Source organism: Tamandua tetradactyla, chromosome 7 (assembly GCF_023851605.1).
Source record: "Tamandua tetradactyla isolate mTamTet1 chromosome 7, mTamTet1.pri, whole genome shotgun sequence".
NCBI classification, from domain to species: domain Eukaryota; kingdom Metazoa; phylum Chordata; class Mammalia; order Pilosa; family Myrmecophagidae; genus Tamandua; species Tamandua tetradactyla.
In genome coordinates this window covers 103,501,131-103,523,611 of record NC_135333.1, presented here as the reverse complement: position 1 = coordinate 103,523,611, position 22,481 = coordinate 103,501,131, and the positions used below count along the sequence as shown (strand labels likewise).

At 41.0% G+C, this 22,481-nt stretch overlaps 1 protein-coding gene and 1 pseudogene across 4 annotated transcripts in view; one reads left to right on the top strand and one right to left on the bottom strand.

Annotated features, from left to right (window-relative positions):
• TMEM117 (transmembrane protein 117) overlaps nucleotides 1-22,481 on the bottom strand; it is a 585,676-nt gene that overhangs the window by 534,858 nt on the left and 28,337 nt on the right. The window lies entirely within an intron of this gene.
• Nucleotides 1,981-16,758, top strand: LOC143690552 (glyceraldehyde-3-phosphate dehydrogenase pseudogene; annotated as a pseudogene).

Below are 22,481 nucleotides of genomic sequence, written 5' to 3'. Positions count from 1 at the left end.
ATATATATCATTTAGTCTGATCAAGGACAGATCCTACTCTGAATTTGGGCTACCATTCTACCTATTCCTTAGGCTCTTCCCACCTCAGTCATTACATACAGACCTGTTAGGAGTTTTTAATGTTATGATGTGAATAAAATACCTACACAATGCCAGATACTTAATAGGTGTTCAATAAAGGCTATTGTTCTTTCCCATCAAACTTTACCATTTTATGAAACCTTACCTCAGGGCCCAAATCTATTAGTCCAGTACACAGATGGGCAATTACTTAATCACAGGGATTAGCCATTTCTCCAGTATTGGCCAGCAGTGGTTTTCAAGTCATATAGCTAGAAATCCCAGGAAGAAACCAAAATGGCAGGACTTCAGATCTCCCACTTACCCCATCCATATTTTAGCCCAAACTGCTCCATTTATTTTATTTCTTCAGGTTTCAAAAATTGACCACAATTTCAGAGTGGCAGGACAAAGTTGGCAATAGTTTAGTCAGACTCAAATCAGACCATCCAATCACTTGCCTACTACTACTTCATCTGCGTATAAAATCAACCCTGTAACAGCTTAAATGTGTCTTGCTTACATATGATTCCTTTGTTCAAAAATCCTCACATAAGAGTTCAGAAATCAGAAGTAACCACATGAGATATAATGCTTTTTCATTCACCTCACCTGTCCCAGAAAATAAGGCTTTACTCTGTACTTTAAAAAAAAAAAAGAGAGAGAGAGAAAGACAAGCTCAATCAAGTACATGTCAAAAATTGGTATAAACTTTGATTATGACCAAACTGTCTCCAACCAGATGACACTTTAAAGCAAGAGGAAACCATAGCTGGATGCATCAGTAACCTCCACCAACTTGGTTAGTAAACACTTTGTCAGTGATCTGAGACTCCAAGCAAAACTATTTTTAACACCCAGTGATCAATCAGGGTGATATTAATTGTACGCTGCAAACATTAACAGCATAATTTGCTTATTGCCAAAGCGGCAAGAATAGAAATTTGAACATGAGCCAAAATTTTCTTCTGATATTTTAAGGGCATTGTCTCTACTGCCAGGATTTTCCTCTACAGTCCTGGAAGGCATTTCAAATGCCCATTTCAAACTCTATTGAAGTGCAACGATAGTTCGACCACATGTGCTCAATTTTGGGTGGAAAAAGATGTTCAGCACATGTCCATTGCTTGTAATACTAGAGCCTGAGCCCTGAATCTGACAAAGACTGACTTGAATCTTGGTTTTGCCATAGAGTAGCAACATGATATTAAGTGAATTACTCAACCTCTGTGGCTGCTTTTCATTAGTAGTACTGGCAGGCTATTAGAGTAATTAAGTAATCTATGTCACACTTTTGCATTTGGGCTGTGTATTAGTCAGGGTTCTCTAGAGAAACAGAACCAACAGGAGATATCTGTAAATATGAGATTTTATAAAAGTGTCTCATGCAACTGTGGGGATGCACAAATCCAAATTCTGTAGTCAGGCTGCTAGCTGGCAACTCCAATGACGGTTATCTATGAGCTCTCCCGGAGAGGCTGGCTGGCTAAAGAAGAAGTGAAAGTTCTCGCTTCTTCCTTAAAAGTTTTTAACTATTGGATTAAATCCAACTGATTGAATTTTCTCATTAGGGAGAACATTCCCTTAGTTGAGAGTAGATGTACTCATTATCAGCCACCGATGCAATCAACTGACTGACGATTTAATAAACCAGTCTTCTGGCTTATTAACCAGCCATGAAATATCCTTGTAGTAACTGTTAGGCCAGTACTTGCCTGACCAGACAACAGGGCACTATCACCTGGCCCCAAGTTCACACATGGACCTAACCATTACAGGCTGGTACATATTAAGTTCTTGATAAATGTTGACTCTTTCAATTATTATTATTCTTCATCTCACCCCTGCTCTGCTTATATTTTGCATGGCCCACAGAGTTTCTTTTATTAAGGGGCTGATTTACTGCCTCCAAGCCTATAAATGGCAGGAACAAGGACTCCTCTGCAGTGTTTCAAAAATCAGAGGAGTCCTGCAGAGAGCACACTAGCATTCAAGTGGTCTCCAGGGGTGGTGGCCAGCGTCACCCCTGACTTCTACATGAGACAGTCCTGCACAGTCTGCATAAAGGCAGCAGTACTTTCAAAGGGTCCTACCTCATACGATGACTAAGTACAGCAATTAGTTTGTCATCCACACCCTTCACTTCCTTTCTCCACCTCTTTTTACTTTCTTCTCTACCTCACCCTACTCCAGCATATCTGAAGGCCCTAACAACTGGGGTGCCTCACTTTCAGGATTCAGCACTTTACTAGGATTGGTGATGACCTCATCCACAGAAACCTGTCTGCTGAGATTTAAATGTCAAATTTGCCTTTTGGGCAGTTACTGTCTCACCTTCCCTTTCTTACTTAAAGCAAATGTTTTGGGGATGATTTTTTTTTTTTACCTTCTTCAAAACTGTTTCCAATAGGCCCTTAGCTTGGATAGACTTAGTCGAAGGTGGTGGTGGGGATCTTGATTTGGAGGAAAACAAAAAATATACAGGCCTTCAAGAGTCTTGACTTCATGTAAAGTAGCAATGCATCACTCAACCAATAAACATATCCAAAGCAACTGGTCACTCAAAGCACTGCAAGATACTGAGATTTCAAAGATTCATATGGCATCTTTCATCTCTTTAGGGATGTCATGATCTAAATGAAAAGGCAAGAGATGGTTTATAATCACCATAAATAGCAATACCTGATGACATACAATCTGAGCCAAATGAATTTTACTGGCCATAAAGGTTACAGAAATTTGAAATGGAGAAATTAAACCATCCTTGGGAGTTGCCAGAGAAGGTGAGATGAAGGAAGAAGTTTGAGACAAACATTGAAGAATATTGAGAATTTACATAAGGAGAAAAGATGGAGGGGAAGAAATCCCAGACAAAGGGGAGCAGCCTAGAATAGTGTCCATTGCCCAACAGGCCCCCTACAAAATGTGAGAAGCAGGGAAGGAAAACAAAGAGAAGGGGTGTTTTAGTTTGCTAATGCTGCTGGAAAGAAATATACCAGATATGGAACAGCTCTTAGAAAGGGAATGCATTATGTTACAAGTTTACAGTTCTAATGCCATAGAAATTTCGAAACTAAGGCATCCAGAGAAAGATACCTTAACTCCCAAGAAAGACAGATGTCTGTCACATGGGAAAGCATGTGGCTGGTGTCTGCTGGTCCTTGTTTCTGTTCCGTTGCTTCCAGATTCTGATGCCAGTGGCTTCTTCACTAAGCATCTGTGGGCCTTCACTTAGCACATCCAAGACATAACTCTGGGTTCTGGCTTGCTTAGCATCTCATGGGAAGGCACATGGTGACATCTGCTGGACTCTGCCCATGTCTAGGCATCTGTTTCTCTCACTGTCAGCACTCCAGGTATCTCCAAACATCCATGTCCAATATCTGCTCTGAAGTAACACTTCTCCAAGTATCTGCATCTGAAGTTTCTCCAAAGTATTTCTCCTTTTAGAGGACTCTAGTAAACTAATCAAGACTCCTCTGGAATGGGTGGAGTCATATCTCCATCTAATCAAAGGCCACACTCACAAGTGGGTGAGTCACATCTCCATGGAAGTAATCCAACCAAAAGATCAAACCCACAACTGAGTGGGTCAGTCTCCAAGGAAATAATCTCATCAAAGGTTTCCACCCTAAAATATTGAATCAGGATTAAAGACATGGCTTTTTCGGGGTAAATCTTCAAAATAACACAAATGGGGACTTCTGGACCAAGATGGCGGCTTAGCAATGTGTGCATTTTAGTTCGTCCTCCAGAACAACTAGTAAATAACCAGAAACAATACAGAACAGCTCCTGGGGCCATGTCAGTGACCAGACACACAGCGTACCCCAGTCTGGACCAGCTGGACTGGCTGCAAGCCCCCCCCCGGAACCGTGAGTTCCCCAAGCCGTGGTGATCAGTGCACCTCCCCCACGGCTGCTTTCCAGAGGGAAAGGAAAGAGACTTTATCAGCAGCAGGGGCTGGGTGCAATCAAACACCAATTGTGGAATTAATTAACAAATTCTGATGAGAAAAAAATAGGCCCCCAGCTCAGGTGAACCTGGTTAAACCTGAGGTTGCTCATTTTTGCCCTGGCGCCAGGGGGCAGGGCTGAAGGAAAAAGAAAAAAAAAAAAAAAGAAGAAGCAGAGCTTTTTGTGGCTCTGTTTCTACAAAGGCTTGACTGCCTTTCGATACAGTGGCAGGATTTCTCAGGCTGCAACTGCCCCAGGCATAGGCAGAAAGAAGCTCATTTGAGGGCTTGTCTGGAACCTGTGCCTTCCCCAGGGGAGGGGTGAAGCCCCACCCAGGTGGAATCCCTTCATCAAGGAATTCAGACACCAGGGCTTGGTAATTTGAAGCCATTAAAACCAGCCTACAACTTCTCCTCTGTCGCCACCATGCCCCCAGCCAAAGTTAAAGGTACCGTATCATCTTATGCTGGTGGGACCTGCAGGTAGACAAGCACCACATACTGGGAAGGATAAGAAAACAGAGCCCAGAGACTTCACAGGAAAATCTGTCAACCTGCTGGGTCTCACCCTCAGGGAAAACCGACACAGGTGAATCTTTCCTCCTCATAGGAGGCCAGTTTGGTCTGGGAAAATCCAGCTGGGGTCTATAAAACCTATGTAGACCCTCCTCAGGGTGGGGGGGGAAAAGGCACCACAAAAGCAGGGAAAGAAACAAGAAAACAAGAACTGAAAAATTCTCCTCTGTTAAACAAAACTAAGCCAGAGGTCCAGAAAAGGCTGAATTGAAAGTCAAAGAACAGAGAGACAACAAATCCATCCAGCAAGAAAACCCTAGATAAAAAAAGTGAAGGCAATCTCCAGAATAAACTAATTAAGGGAATTAAATGCCTACATGCCAGCAAAAAATAACAAATCACGCTAGGAAAATTGAAGATATGGCCCAGTCAAAGGAACAAACCAACAATTCAAATGAGATACAAGAGCTGAAACAATTAATTCAGAATATATGAACAGACATGGAAAACCTCATCAAAAACCAAATCAAAGAATTGAAGGAGGATATAAAGAAGGCAAGGAATGAACAAAAAGAAGAAATTGAAAGTCTGAAAAAAAATCACAGAATTTATGGGAATGAAAGGCACGGTAGAAGAGATGAAAAAAACAATGGAAACCTACAATGGTAGATTTCAAGAGGCAGAACATAGGATTTCTGAACTGGAGGATGGAACATCTGAAATCCAGCAAGAAAAAGAAAATATAGGGAAAAATATGAGCAGGGACTCAGGGAATTGAAGGACAATATGAAGCGTGCAAATATACATGTTGTGGGTGTCCCAGAAGGAGAAGAGAAGGGAAAAGGAAGAGAAAAACGAATGGAGGAAATTATCACTGAAAATTTCCCAACTCTTATGAAAGACTTAAAATTTCAGATCCAAGAAGTGCGGCGTACCCCAAAGACAATAGATCCAAATAGATGTACTCCAAGACATTTACTAACAGAATGTCAGAGGTCAAAGAGAAAGAGAGAATCTTGAAAGCAGCAAGAGAAAAACAATCCATCACATACAAGGGAAGCCCAATAAGACTATGTGTAGATTTCTCAACAGAAGCCATGGAGGCAAGAAGACAGTGGGATGATACATTTAAATTATTAAAAGAGAAAAACTGCCAACCAAGAATTCTATATCCAGCAAAATTGTCCTTCAAAAATGAGGGAGAAATTAAAACATTTTCAGACAAAAAAATCACTGAGAGAATTTGTGACCAAGAGACCAGCTCTGCAAGAAATACTAAAGGGAACACTAGTGACAGATACAAAGGCAGAAGACAAAGGTGTGGAAAGAGTGTAGAAAGGAAGACTATGAGTAAAGGTAAAAAGAAGGAAAATTGGAAGGACATATAAAAGCTGAAAGGCAAAAAGCCCGGGCTGTCAGAACACTGATGTTGATGGATTAAGCTTCCCAATCGGGGGACATGGACTGGCAGAATGGATTAGGGAATGGGACCCATCTATATGCTGTCATTACTCAAAGGACATGAGGGCAAGGACACAAGTGGACATTTGCACACCAATGTTTATAGCAGCATTATTTACAATTACCAAGAGATGGAAACAGCCAAAATGTCCATCAACAGACGGGTGGCTAAACAAACTGTGATATATACATACAATGGAATACTATGCAGCTGTAAGACAGAATACAGTTATGAAGTATGTAACAACATGGATGGACCTTAAGGACATTATGCTGGGTGAATTATCCAGAAACAAAAGGACAAATACTGTATGGTCTCACTGATATGAACTGACATTAGTGAATAAACCTGGAGAATTTCGTTGGTAACAGAGAACATCAGGAGATAGAAATAGGGTACGATATTGGGTAATTGGAGCTGAAGGGATACAGATTGTGCAACAGGACTGAATGTAAAAACTCAGAAATGGTCAGCACAATACTACCTAACTGTAATACAATTATGTTAAAACACTAAATGAAGCTGAATGTGAGAATGATAGAGGGAGGAAGGCTGGGGACACAAATGAAATCAGAAAGAAAGATAGACGACAAAGATTGGGATGGTATAATCTAGGAATGCCTAGAGTGTATAATGACAGTGACTAAATGTACAAATTTTAAAAATGCTTTTGCATGAGGAAGAACAAAGGAATGTCATTACTGCAGGGTGCTGAAAATAGATGGTAATTAATATTTTAAAATTTCAACTTATGTGTGAGACTAAAGCAAAAAATGTTTATTTGGTACAAAATTTATATTTTGACTAGTGCATTTCCTAATATAACTTACATAGATAGCTTGGTTGAACAACATAAGTACATAGAACCTTGGGTAAGACATGAGATTTTGTTGGTTTGTCCAGAGTGATGCCCCAATGAATCCCAGAGTGATTTGATCAGTGAGTGGAAAAGTATTTGCAGAGCCCCCTTCGGGGAATGGTGAAAACGAGGAGAAATTCAACTTCCCCAAGTTGAATTCTTGATATCCTCACAAGCAGTGCAGACAACCAAAGCTATAGGCTGAGCCCCCAGTCTTGGGGTTTGTTCATATGAAACTTCACCCCACAAAGGATAGGTCAAGCCTACTTAAAATTAGGCCTAAGAATCACCCCCAAGAGAACCTCTTTTGTTGCTCAGAAGTGGCCTCTCTCTCTCAGTCAACATGGCAAGCAAACTCACCACCCTCCCCCTGTCTATGTGAGACATGACTCCCAGGGGTGCAGACCTTCCTGGCAACGTGGGACAGAAATCCGAGAATGAACTCGGACTCAGCATCAAGGGACTGAGAAAAATCCTAGAATGAGCTGAGACCCAGCATCAAGGGATTGAGAAAATCCTCTCAACCAAAAGGGGGAAGAGTGAAATGAGACAAAGTGTCAATGGCTGACAGATTCCAAACAGAGTCGAGATGTTATCCTGGAGGTTATTCTTATGCATTAAGTAGATATCACCTTGTTATCCAAGAGGAAATGGAGAGGCTGGAGGGAACTGCCTGAAAATGTAGAGCTGTGTTCCAGTAGCCATGTTTCTTGATGATGATTGTATAATGGTGTAGCTTTCACAGTGTGACTGTGTGATTGTGAAAACCTTGTGTCTGATGCTCCTTTTATCTACTTTGTTGACAGATGAGTAGAACATATGGAATAAAAATAAATAATAGGGGGAACAAATGTTAAAATAGATCTAGTTTGAAATCTAGTGATCAATGAAAGGGAGGAGTAAGGGGTATGGTGTGCATGTTTTTTTTTTTTGTTTTTGTTTTATTTTTCTGTTGTCTTTTTGTTTCTTTTTCTAATTTATACAAATGTTCTAAGAAATGATCATGATGATGAATCTGCAGCTATGTGAAGATATTGTGAATTAATGATTATATATGTAGAATGGAATGATCACATATTGGGAATGTTTGTGTTTCTTTCTGTAATTGTTTTTGTTTATTAAATTAATTAAAAAGTTAAAAAAAATAGCACAAGTGTGTAGGGAAAGGAAGGAGGGTGGAATGAAGAAAAGAAGCAAGGAGGAGCAGGAATTTTGTTGTCTGTTCACAAGAGCAGGGGTTTATGGGGGATAATGAAATCATCATTTGGACAATTAGGGAAAACCGGATTGTTGAAAATGGACTTATCTATTCCAGAAATTTTGGCAGTAAGGGGGTGGGGGCAGCCTAACAGGATAGAAAAGGGTAAAACAGAAGATAAGAAAAATAATTGGCACCAGGATTTTTTTATTAAATATAACAACATACAAACACAAACATTCTTGCCATATGAGCATTCCATTCTTGATATATAATCAATAATTCGCAATATCATCACATAGTTGTATATTCATCATCATGATCATTTCTTAGAACATTTGCATCAATTCAGAAAAAGAATAAAAAGAAAACAAAAAAATGCATATATACCATACCCCTTACCCCTCCCTTTCTTTGCTCACTAGCATTTCAATCTACTAAATTTATTTTAACATTTGTTCCCCCATTATTTATTTATTTTTAATCCATATGCTTTACTTGTCTGTTAATAAGGTAGATAAAAGGAGCATCAGACACAAGGTTTTCACCATCTCACAGTCACATTGCGAAAGCTATATCATTATACAATTATCTTCAAGAAACATGGCTACTGAAACACAGCTCTACATTTTCAGGCAGTTTCCTCCAGCCTCTCCATTACATCTTAACTAAAAAGGTGATATCTATATAATGCCTAAGTATAACCTCCAGGATAACCTCTTGACTCTGTTTGGAATCTCTCAGCCATTGACACTTTATTTTGTCTCATTTCACTCTTCTCCCTTTTGGTAGAGAAGGTTTTCTCAATCCTTTGATGCTGAGTCCCAGCTCATTCTAGGATTTCTGTTCCACATTGCCAGGAAGGTCCACACCCCTGAGAGTCATGTCCCATGTAGAGAGGGGGAGGGCAGTGAGTTTGCTTGCCATGTTGACTGAGAGAGAGAAGCCACTTCTGAGCAACAAAAGAGGTTCTTTTGGGGGTGATTCTTAGGCCTAATTGTAGGTAGGCTTAGCCTATCCTTTGTGGGGGTAAATTTTATATGAACAAACTCCAAGATTTGGGGCTCAGCCTATTGCTTTGGTTGTCCCAGTGGGACAACCACTTGTGAGAATATCAAGAATTCTCCACTTGAGGAAGTTGAATTTTCCCCCTTTCTCACCATTCCCCCAAAACGACTTTGGCACTAGGAATTTTTAATGGCAAGAAACAAAAATTGTTTTCTTTTTTATTTTGAAGACAAATGATCATGTTCACATGTAGCCAATTGTCCTACAATATTAGCTGCCAGAAACAGAATGGCTTTTAAAAGGGGCAATTTAGTTAGTTGCAAGTTTACAGTTCTAAGGCTGTGAAAATGTCCCTAATTAAAGCAAGTCTATAAAAATGCCCAAATTAAGGCACCAACAAGAGTTTACCTTCACTCAAGAAAGGCTGATGCAACTCAGGGTTTCCCTCTCAACTGGTAAGGCACAAGCAAACATGGTGATGTCTGCTAGCTTTCTCTCCAGGCTTCTAGTTTCATGACACTCCCCAGGAAGCATTTTCCTTCTTCATCTCCTTAGGTCTCTGAGTGGGCGCTCATGGTTCTCATGGCTCATATTGTGGCTCTGCTCTCTCCAAAATGTTTCCTCCTTTAAAGGGTTCCAGTAAACTAATCTAGACCCATCTAGAATGGGTGGAGTCATATCTCCCTCTAATCAAAATTAATACCCACAATTGGGCGAGTCACATCTCTGTGGAGATGATATAATCAAGTTTCCAACCTATAGTTCTGAATAGGGATTAAAAGAAAAGTCTGCCTCCATAATCCCGGATTAGGATTAAAGCATGGCTTTCCTAGAGTACATAAATCCTTTCAAACCTGCATGCCAATGAAGTGAACAAAAGCAATTCTCATCCTCTACCTTCTTGCAGTAAGCTGCCTTAGGGGTTGTCTAGAGCCTCTCCTCCCTTATACCTGCTAAACCCAAAGTTCAGGCTGGCTCATGTCTCTGAACTTCAGGATGCCATTAAAAAGATGACTGTCACAAGGAGCATATCTACTCACAAGGAATACTTGATGAGGGTTAGATATTACAATAATAGTCAACTTCAAAATACTGTGTACTTATTTATCTATGGCACAATCTACTTATTCTCCTATTTATAAGTAAACAAATATCCCCTATTCTCAGATTCATAAATAAGCAAGTATCCCTGGTCTAAATGTCATATTTGTTTACATTACTGGGTTCTTCTTCTAATGTGGTGTCATTTAGTTTATGATAAAGAAAATTTGTAAATATCTCTTTTTTTGTAGATATCTTTCCAAGTTTTATCCACACCTCTCATATTTAAGTACTCCAACATTGTCCAGCACTGGATTTTTATTTTGCTTCTATTTGCATAGGTATATTAGGTCTCTGAATGCCAAAGTATTACGTTAAGGATTTATTCCAAAATGTAATTTCATCTTCAGGAAGCTCTTCTATGTCAGACACGGTTCCAGATTCTGGTGATAAGGGGGCAAAAAAGTCTGAGTCCATGTCGCCATTCAGCTTCCATTCTAGTGAGTGGACAGAGAGTCAACATGAAATGCACAATGATATAATTTCAGACAGGGGAATGTGCTATTAAGAAAAGTAGTGTTTTAGATTCTGTGATGGTTGGGTTCAGGTGTCAACTTGGTCAGGTGATGGTGCCCTGTTACCTGGTCAGGCAAGGACCCGCCTAACCATTACTGTAATGTATTTTGTGGCTGGTTTATTAAATCATCCGTCAGTTCACTGCATCTGTGACTTGATTAAATCTACCACTAACGAAGGATGTGCTTCCACTAACAAGAGAATCCAATCAGCTGGATTTGAGCTGATCAGTTGAAGACTTAGGGAAAAAAAGAGAGAATTTTCACTTTTTCTGCAGTCAGCCTGCCTCTCTTATGGAGTTCGTCAAGAACTTTCATCAGAGTTGCCAGCTGGCAGCCTGCCCTACTGATTTTGGACTCTTGGATCCCCATGGTCATGTGAGACACTTCTATAAATTCATATTTATGCATATCCCTTGTTGGTTCTGTTTCTCTAGAGAACCCTGACTAATGCAGATTCCTAGGCTGCTCAAACAAATACCATGAAATGGTTCAGGTTAAACAATGGAATTTATTCACTTACAGTGTGAAACTGGGAAAAAAATCCAAATCATCACCAAGGCAGTGCTTTCTTCCCAAAGACTGTGGCATTCTGGGGTGGCATGTCAGCAAACCTAGGTTCTTAGATTTTCTGTCACATGGCAATACACATGTTGGCTCTCCATTCTCTTCCAGGTTCTGCTGAATTTCAGATTCTGGCTGCTCCCTGTGACTTTCTGTCTAAATTTCATTCCACTTATAAAGGACTCCAGTAATAGATTAAGACCCGTCCTGATTGAGGTGGGCCACACCTTTACTGAAGTAACCTCATCAAAATGTGTACTTACAATGGGTTCACCCGCACAGGAATGAATTAAATTTAAAAACATGTTTTTCTGGGGGACATATAGCTTCAAACTACCAACGTAAGTAGAATCAGAGCACTGAGAAGGATACAGGTCACTATTTTAGAAAGGGTGATAAAAGTAGGCTTCTCCAAGATGATATTTGTGAAGGGTAATTAAGCTAGAGCTCTTTGCTGTTACAATTTATTTCTATTTTCTGCATTGCATTCTTATGAGAGGTGGTAAAAATAGTCCACATATGCCTTAAACACAACCTTTTTATATTTGAATATGACTCAATATTTAATAAAACAATCACACTCCTTTATGTGAGAAAGGTATTCTGGTTATTTGCATTGCCAGTTCACCACAGGCTGACATATCTGTGGTGTATCCATTCACCATCACTGAGTTCTAGGTACTCTTCTAGGTGCAAGCAGCTAAAGAAATGATCAGTTCAGGAAAAGTTTCTGATATTATGTAACTCATCCAGAATAGGGCTTGCATTCAGTATTAGACTCAAAGACAGAAAAGGAAGTTTTGATCCTGATTCTAACTATTACAGCTTTCTTGCCCTTAGCAAATCACTTTATGGTTTAGGTCTCAGTTTCCAAATCTGTAAAGTAAAGAAATCGCATTCCAAATTCCCTTCTGACTCTAGCACTCTATTGTTTTAGGGGATGCAGTATTCTGATTTATAATAGCTAAGGAGATGTGGTAAATATAATTCCTATTCTGGAATTCATGGAATCACAGAGAGAAAACAGTATCCGAGCTCCTAGACCCTGAGGTCTGTAGTTAGGTGGGTGGGAAGAAGATGACATTATTATGAAACAGAGATCCCAGCTGACAATTGGAAACATGGGGAACAGAATCTAACCTCAGTGTGTATACTGAACTGCCAAAAACTGGACAGTGACTTCAAAAAAAATTGAATTAATACACTTGAAATTCTTTGAAGAGTGCCTGGCAGAGAGAAACCTCAATGAATAAAGTTATTGTTATTATTATTGGTTTGTCCCAGAAGAACTGGATTATACTTAGAATGACAAAGTAGAATAACTAAGCAGATACAACAAGACTTGGAATGGAAAGGCAGCTGCTTGGTGGGAAGGCTGGTGCCTGTCACACACTCTATGCCCCCTAAATGCTAGGCCTCACCCACCAGAGGTGCAAATGAAAATTTCTGGCATGGACAAACAAGTAGATATAGTGCATACATTAAATAAGGAATGTAAACCTGCATGCAGAATTAGAGGAAAATTATAGATTTAGTTTCAGGCAATAAGTTTGAAATGTCCAGGTAGAGATGACAGAGATTTCCAGTAGGTCACTATGAATTGGGCAAGAAACTAGGGCTGATATAACAGATGTGCCATCAATCATCATCCATTATAAGTCATTGTTTCCCAAATCGTGGACTCCAGACAATCAATACCACTATAGTAAACTAAGATGGGTGTTAAAAAGCAGATCGCAAAATAGGAAGTGTTGGAGAGGATGTGGGGAAATAGGAAGCTTTGTGTATTGTTGGTGGTAATGTAAAATGGTGCAGCCGCTGTTGAAAACAGTTGACAGTCCTTCAGAAAGTTAAGTAAAGAATGACTATATGACCTGGAAATCCCACTTGTAAGTATATACCCAAAAAAATTGAAAGCAGGGGCTGGAACAAATATTTGCATATCAATGTTCACAGCGACATTATTCACAATTGCCAAAAGATGGAAGCAACCCAACTGTCCATCAACTGATGAATGGGCAAACAAAATGTGGTATATACATACAACAGAATATTATTTGGCTGTAAAAAGGAATGAAGTTCTGATGCATGCTACAACATGGATGACCCTTGAAGACATCATGCTGAGTGAAATAAGCCAGACAAAAAAGGAAAAATATTGATATGATCACACTGATATGAAATAATTATAATATGCAAATTCATAAAGTCAGAAATGAGAGTACAATTTATCAGCAGCTGGGGGTGTGGAATGGGGAGTTAATGCTTAATTGACACAGAGTTTGTTTGGGGTGATGGAAAAGTTTTGCCCATGGTGATGGTGACACAATATTGTGAATGTAATTAACACCATTGAATTGTATAACTGAAAATAGATAAAATGGGAAAATTTAGGTTGTATATATGTTAACGGAATATAAAACAAACAGACATTAAACTATACAACACAAAGAGTGAGCCCTAATGTAAACCATGGACTATAGTTAATAGTATAATTATAATAATATTGTTTCATCAATTACAACAAAAGTAGTATGCTAATGCAAAATGTTAATAATAGGGAAAACTGGGTGGGAAGGGAGGTTAATTTAGAAACTGTATTATCTACATTATTTTTCTGTAAACCAACAACTAATTAAAAAAAATTACTGCAAAGCTACGGTAGTCAAAACAGTGTATTTTTTGGTTTGTAATTTCACTTTTTACTTCCCACAGGATCTAAATACAAATAAATTAAAGGTAATGATAAAAAAGAAGCAGATTCTAGAACCCCACTTAATGAATCAGAACCTCTTGAAGTGGATTTTAGTAATCTGCATTTAATAAGCTCCCAAGTGATTCTCATGCACAATTAGGTTGAAGAAACGAAGATAGACGCAGAAACACAATTGATGCTGTGGCTCTATAGATAAAGTTGCCTAAAAAAAATGTTTAGAATGAAGAATAAGGCCTGGGGGCGGGCCATGGTGGCTCAGCAGGCAAGAATGCTCGTCTGCCATGCCAGAGGACTGGGGTTCGATTCCGGGTGCCTGCCCATTTGAAAAAAAAGGAAAAAAGAAAAAAAAAAAAAAAGAATAAGGCCTGGGAAGCCTTAATGACATAGCCCAGTGGTCCCTAGAATTTAAGTCACTTAATACCATCTGTTAAGTAAGTAGGGTTCAACTTCGACTGCATATCAGGATATTCTGATGCCTGGACCCATCACATACCAATGAGATCCCTCTGAGAGGGCTGGATCGCTTCTTTCACTCCAGACTCCCCAATAGTTGTCATACACCCAAACTTGCAAACTGGTAGCAGTTTGACCCATGGGTTGTATTCTTTGACCCTCACACAATCCTTAAAACTTTAATTTAGTTGCAAATACTTAAAAGCCAGTAGATTTCACATAAAAAGCTGAATTTCTGGCTTCTTAAAAATCAGAAGAACTGGCCTCACTGGACTTATATTCATTAGTGACACATGGTCTTCTGCCCTCACTCAGTTATTGGCTGGGTTCGGAAGGCATTTGAGGCCTATAATGTGCACCCTCAAGGGTTTTAATGACCCCCACTTCCCAAGTCAAGGTCCCAAGCAAGCCTCCCTCCTCACAGACCCCAAAATCCTTCCGAGCATGGCACATCATTTGGGAAAACGACAAACAGACCCCAATTTATCTGCTGGTTTAATCTATTTCCAGAGCCAGTTTCTTGGAGCTACAGTTGACAGAGCCTGAGGTCCTGAGGAGAATAGTGGAAGTCCCAGGCCAAGGTGACCTCTGACACCAACCCTCATACTTTTGGGTTCTACCAACAGGGCTAGACTCCTGCAAATCACAAATCAACTGGACACCCAGGTCCCCATTATTTACTCTGGCACTCCCTCAGCATAGTGAAAATGCTTTTCTTCGGGAAGGAGAAGGACTGGCTTGTACAGCTAGGGAGCTTCCCAGGTCTGGGGATGACTGGACTCCATACATGAATTAGATGGACATATGTGGTAAGAGGAATTGGAGAAGCTTGCACTCCCTCTTTTGTTTCCCTTACATTCACAAACATTGGCTAATGAATTGATCATTACTTTTGAAGATATCAGTACCAGCCATTTACATGCAATTTTTAGTGTTTTAGGGCTGTGAAAATTTATACAGTAATAAAAGCAATTTGTCACCTAAAATTACTAAATGAGCATGAAATGTTTCTTATCTGCAATAACAGGAAAACAACTGACAATTAGCATTCAAACCAAAGTGGAAAGCACTTCAATTCACTATCAGCACATGAAAATTTAAACACACATATACCCAAGTTGTTCTCTATATTTTGAGATGATTTTCATCCTTACTCAAAAGACTGTGGTTATTCTTTTCTTGATCCATTTGCTTATTACCTTATGCAAAGATGTAATATAATGGATAGGAGGTAGACTTTCGGATTAGACAGGTCTAAGTTAAAATCTGTCTTTGCTCCATACATATCATCGATCTCAGCCAGCTTTTTAAGAATATCTGAAACAGATATTCTTATCTGAGATTTTTGGTTATAATATATAAGTTATAGTGAGGATTAAATGAAGTAGCTAAAATAAAACATTGGCACATCTTGTATTGCCTTCTTAATAAATCTTTAAGTTTTATTACAGTGGATAACAGGTCTAGTGAAAGTTCTCATATTTTTATAATAAAATTCCTATATAGCTCCCTCCTCCTCCCTGCTTGAGAGACTACTACATCTTTTCATGCAGTGCCAGCAGCATCTCAGACACAGTGGTGAATGTCAGAATAAACAGATTTGGACATATTGGATTCTTGGACAATAGGGCTGCTATAGGCTCTGTGAAAGTGCAGGTTGTCACCATCAATGACCCCTTCATTGACCTCAACTACATAGTTTACATGGTCCAGTATGATTCTAACTATGGCAAGTTCAAAGGCATGATCAAGGTTGAAAACAAGAAGCTTGCAATCAATGAGGATCCCGTCACTATCTTCCGGATCCTGCTGGCATCAAATGGGGTAATGCTGGGGATGAATATGTTGTGGAGTCCACTGGTGTCTTCCCAACCCTGGAGAAGGCTGAGGATCACTTAAAGGATGGCGCCAAAAGAATCACCATCTCTGCCCCCTCTGCTAATAACCCCAAGTTTGTGATGGGTGAACCATGAGAAGTATGACAACTCCTTCAAGATCATCAGCAATGCTTCCTGCATCATCAACTACCTGGCTCCCCTGGCCAAAGTCATGCATGACAACTTTGGCATCGTGGAGGGACTTATGAACACCATCCACACTATCACTGCCACTCAGAAGACTGTGGATGGCTCCTCCAGGAAAATGTGGCATGATGGCTGTGGGGCTGCCCAGAGCATCATCCCTGTGTCTACCGGTGGTGCCATGGCAATGGAAAAGGTCATCCCAGAGCTGAATGGGAAGCTCACTGACATGCCTTCTGCACCTCAAACCCCAATGTGTCCATTGTGGATCTGATGTGCTGACTGGAGAAAGTGGAGAAGTACAATGACATCAAGAAGATGGTGAAGTAGGTGTCACAGGTCCCCCTAAAGGGCATCCTGGGCTAAAGGGCCCAGTTTGTCTCCTGTGATTTAAACAGTGACACCCACTTTTTCACTTCTGATGCTGGAGCAGGTATTGCTCTCAGTGACCACTTTGTCAAGCTCGTTTCCTGATATGAGGATGGATTTGGCTACAGCAACAGTGTGATGGACCTTATGGTCTACATAATTTCTGTGTTATTCAGGGTTCTCTACAGAAACAGGTGTCTCATGACCCGTGGGAATGGAAGAATCCAAAATCTGTAGGAAAGACTGTGAAGCTGGCAGTGCCAATGGAGGGTATGAATGAACTCCACAGGAGAGTCTCACTGGCTGAAGAAGCAGTGAGTCTCCCTTCTTCCTTAAAAGCTTTTAACTGATTGGATTATCTCATTGTGGGAAACATGCCTTAATTTATTGTAGATGTAATCAGCCACAGATGCAATCAACTGACTGATGATTTAATACACCAGCCTTCCAGTTTATCAACCAGCCACAAAATATCCTTGCAGCAATGGTCAGGCCCGTGCTTGCCTGTCCAGACAACTGGGCATCATCATTTGGCCAAATTGACATGAGAAAAAAACCATCACATACCACCCCTTGTCAGCTTGGCAACTATACACATCACCTTGAGACATGCTTAATTTCCAAACCAAAACACAATAGCAGATATATGATTCACCTAACAATACTCAACTGTCCTGTGTACAACCAGATACACATCACATCTCTCCAAAATAGGGTGCAAGTCCTTAGGTAACATTCACTCTTAAAGTTCTTATCCTATACCTTAAATACTGTAATATGAACAATACAATTTATGTCATATGATAAGAGAGGAAAAAGATATTTGCTTATGTACAAATGAAAGTACACTCCTAACAAAATAGGGAGGAAATATTCATACAATCACAGTTGTTATTTCTGTAACTGATCACATGGTTGTAGTTCATATTATCACTACCTTCTTCTACTACCCATTCCATGTTCCCTTAGCCCTCAGCAAGCACCTCAGCATGCCATGGTTCTTTGCCTAGTGGGGTGACCCAAACTTTCATTCCCGAAGTTTCTGGGCCATTGGTAGTCCCGCCTGGATTGGGTTGTTGCAGTTTTCCATTGACTTTAATCACAGGTCATGGTAATACTAAGGAACATCATAGGAGGTCTGTATTCCAGGAAAACTCTTTTTTACTTCCACTATGTAGCTGCAGTTCTATTTCCTCTTGATAATCAGGATCAATCATCTGAGACAAAACAGTAATCTTTCGTGCCTGTTGACTCAGTGGTGTGAGAAGACCAGTGGCCAGGTGGCAGTTTTAACTTCCATTCAATGGAATCATTGTTGTGTCTCCTGGAAGGAGCACTTCTCCTTTTGGAACTAAGACCTGTAGACCAGCAGAGCTTAAGGTTTCAGGGACAGGAATCAAATATCTTTCTAGTGGATCACTAGGGATGATAGTGAGTGGTGCCACACCCATTCCCCCCGATCCTTGATTCCTGTACCCGTGACTCCTAGCTATAGGATAAGCAGCACTATAGAGTGGACACTGATTCAAAGCATTCACAGCCTCCTGGAGAACACTGCCCCAGGCGTGCAAGGTATTGCTATCTAGTTGGAACCTTAATTGGGTCTTCAAAAGGCCATTCCACCATTATAACAGCCCAGTTACCTCTGGATGATAGGGAACATGTTAAGACCAGAAAATTCCATGAGCATGTGCCCATTCACACACTTCATTTGCTGTGAAGTGGATGTCTTGATCAGAAGCAATGCTATGTGGAATACCATGACAGTGGATAAGGCATTCCATAAATCCACATATGGTAGTTTTTGAAGAGCATTGCTTGTAGTGAATGCAAACCCATATCCAGAGTATGTGTCTATTCCAGTTTGAACAAATTGCTCACCCTTCCATGATGGAGGTGGTCCAATGTAATCAAGCTGCCACCAGGCAGCAGGCTGATCACTCTGGGGAATGGTGCTATACGAGGGACTGAGTGTGGGTCTCTGCTGCTGGCAGATTGGGCACTCAGCAGTGGCTGTAACCAGGTTGGCCATGACGATAGATAAGGCATTCTATAAGCCCATGGATGGTAGTTTTGGCAGAAGCATTGCATGCAGGGAAAGCAAACTCATATCCAGAGTGTGTATCTATTCCAGTTAGAACAAATCGCTACCCCTTCCATGAAGGGAGTGGTCCAATGTAATCAACCTGCCACCATGTAGCTAGCTGGCTGGTCACCTCAGGAAATGGTGCCATATCTGGGGCTGAGTATGGGTCTTTGCTGCTGGCAGATTGGGCATTCAGCAGTGGCTGTAGCCAGGTCAGCCTTGGTAAGTGTAAGTCCATGTTGCCGAGCCCATGCATAACCTCCATCCCTACCACCATGCACACTTTGCTCATGAGGAGTGGCTGAGGAAAGAGGATGACTTGTATCTGCAGGGTGGGTAATCTTATCCACTTGATTATAAAAACCTTCCTTTGCTAAAGTCACCCTCTGGTGAGCATTCACATAGGACCCAAATATCTTCATGTTCTTTGCCCACTCAGAACATGCCTCTTCTCCAGATCTCTTTGTTACCAATTTTCCAATCAAGCTCCTTCCAAATGCCTGATTGCATTAGCTTACAAGTTGCCAGAATGCAGTATACCAGAACTGAAAGGACTTTTTAAAAGGGGGATTTAATAAGGTACAAGTTTACAGTTCTAAGGAAGTGAAAATGTCCAAATTAAGGCAATAACAAGAATCAATAACTACACTCAAGAAAGGCTGATAGGTCTGGAACACCTATGTCAGCTGGGACGTCACGTGGCTGGCACTTGCTGGTCCCTTGCTCCTGCGCTCCATTGTTTTCAGCCTCTGTTCCTGTGGGAGTTCCTCACTTTGCTTCTCTGGGGCTGGCTTTCATCTCTTGGCTTCCCTTGGCTCTCTCCAGGTTCTGGCTTCCTTAACATCTCATGGTGATGTCTGCTGGGCTCTAAGCATTTACAAATATCCATGTCTCTGTTCTCTGAAGCAACTGTTTTCTAAACATCTACATCAGCTCTCTCTGTCAGCTCTGAGACTTCTGTCATTTCCACCATTTCTGCCATTTCTGGCTTTTTCCAAAATGTTTGCCTTTTTAAAGGACTCCAGTAAACTAATCAAAACATACCTGGAATGGGTGGACTCACATCTCCACCTAATCAAAGGTCACACCCACAACTAGCTGAGTTACATCTCCATGGAGATAATCTAATCAAAAGTTTCTCCCTGCAATATTGAATAAGGTTAAAAGAAAGGGCTGCTCCCACAATGTTGGATCAGAATTAAAACATAGCTTTTCTGGGTTACATAATATTTTCAAACCAGCACTATGAGCATCCTGCCAAACCATTAGCAACAGTCCATGAGTCAGTATACAAATGCATCCCTGGCCAGTTCACCTTTCAAGCAAAATGTACAACCAGATGCACTACACAAAGTCAGATCCAACCACTGGGAGGATTTCCCCTCACCACTGTCCTTTCAGGACATCCCAGAATGGGGTTGCAGTGCTGCATCTGTCCACTTCCATGTGATCCCCGCATATCATGCAGAATGATCTGTAAACCAGGCCCGAGTTTTCTCTTCCTCAGTCAACTGACTGTAAGAATTCCTCAAGAAGCCATAGCTTCAGGCTTGGAAAGAGAAGGTTATGTGGCAGGAGTGGGGGCCAAGGGCATTTGGACCACTTCCTTATGAAACTTACTGGTGCTTCAGGACCTATCGAATCTTATCTCTAATATACAATTTCCATTTTATGATGGAGTGCTACTCTGCAGGCCCAAATTTATGGCTTGGTGGGTCAGACCACACCCAGCTCATGACAGGCAACTCAGGTCTCATAGTAACTTGGTGGCCCATGGTTAAGCATTCAGTCTCTACTAAGGCTCAAGGGTAGGTTAAAAGCTATTTCTCAAAAGGAGAGTAGTTATTTGCAGCAGATGGTGAGGCTCTGCTCCAAAATCCTAAGGGTCTGTGTTGTGATTCTCTTATAAAAGCCTGCCAAAGGCTGCAGACAGCATCCACATTTGCCACTGACCCTTCTAGCACCATTGGATCTGCTGGATCATATGGCCCAAGTGGAAAAGCAGCTTGCACAGCAGCCTGGATATGTTGCAGAGGCTCCTCTTGTCCTGGTCCCAATTCAAAACTAGCAGCTTTTCTGGTCACTCAATAAGTGGGCTGGAATAGCACACCCAAATGAGGAATATGTTGTCTCCAAATTCCAAAGAGGCCAATTAGGCATTGTGCCTCTGTTTTGGTTGTAGGAGGAGCCAAATGCAACAGCTTATCCTTCAACTTAAAAGGGGTATCTCGACATGCCCCTACACCACTGGACACCTGGAAATTTCACTGAGTTAGAGGACCCTGTACTTTTGTTGGATTTATCTCCCATCCTCTGACAACAAGTGCCTTACCAATAAGTCTAGAGTATTGCTTCTTCTTGTTCAGTAGGTCCAATTAGCATGATATCATCAATATAATGGACCAATGTGATGTTTTGTGAGAGGGAGATCCCTGGGGACAAGATTGTGACATGGGGAGCTGGAGAATTGCTATACCCCTGAGGCACGACAGTGAAGGTATACTGCTGGCCTTGCTGAATGTGAACTGTTTCTGGTGGTCCTTACAGACAGCTATTGAGAAACAAAGCATTTGCCAGATCAATAGCTGAATACCAGGTACCAGGCGATGTGTTGATTTGCTCAAGCAATGACAGTACATCTGGAACAGCAGCTGCAATTGGAGTCACCACCTGGTTAAGTTTACAATAATCCACTGTCATCCTCCAAGATGCATCTGTTTTCTGCACAGGCCAAATAATAGAGTTGAATGGGAATGTGGTGGGAATCACCACACCGGCATCCTTCAAGTCCTTAAGAATGGCACTAATCTCTGCAGTCCATCCAGAAATCAGTATTGCTTCTGATTCACTATTTTGCTAAGCAGGTGTAGTTATAATGGCTTTCACTTGGCCTTTCCTACCACAATAGCCCCACTCTACAAGTCAGAGAACCAATGTGGCAATTCTGCTGATTGTTGAATATGTGGATTTCAATTATGCATTCCACAGAATGGACCTGGAGAGCTACTGGACCCACTGTGAGATGAACCTGAGCTAAAACTCCATCGACCACCTGACTTCCACAAGCCCCTACTCTGATAGGTGGGCCAGTGTGATGTTTTGGGTCTCCTGGAATTATTGTCAGTTCTGAGCCAGTGTCCAATAATCCCCAAAATATCTGATCATTTTCGTTTCCCCAGTGCACAGCAACCCCGGTAAAAGGCCATAGGTTTCCTTGGGGAAGGTTGAGAGAAAGGTTAACAGTGTAAATTTTGGACCGTATAAAGGCTCCTTCCCTAAGGTGCCTTCCCTCATTTGAGGGGCTCTGGGTCTATAAACTGTCTGAAGTCTGGGAATTCATTAAGGGACCATGACTCTCTGTTTTTGTAATTCAAGTTAGACTTCTGTTCACTTGACCCAGAATTCTTCTGCTTATACAGCTCAAACAAAAATTTAGTAGACTGCCCATCTATTGTACTTCTAGGTACCCTATGATCTATTAGCCAATGCCACAAGTCTCTGCAACTCAGGTTATTTTGTCTAATGCTTTGAGTTTGCTGCCTATTATGGTGGCCTCACCCTCCTTGTCCATGGTGATCAACTGTTACCACATGGCTTC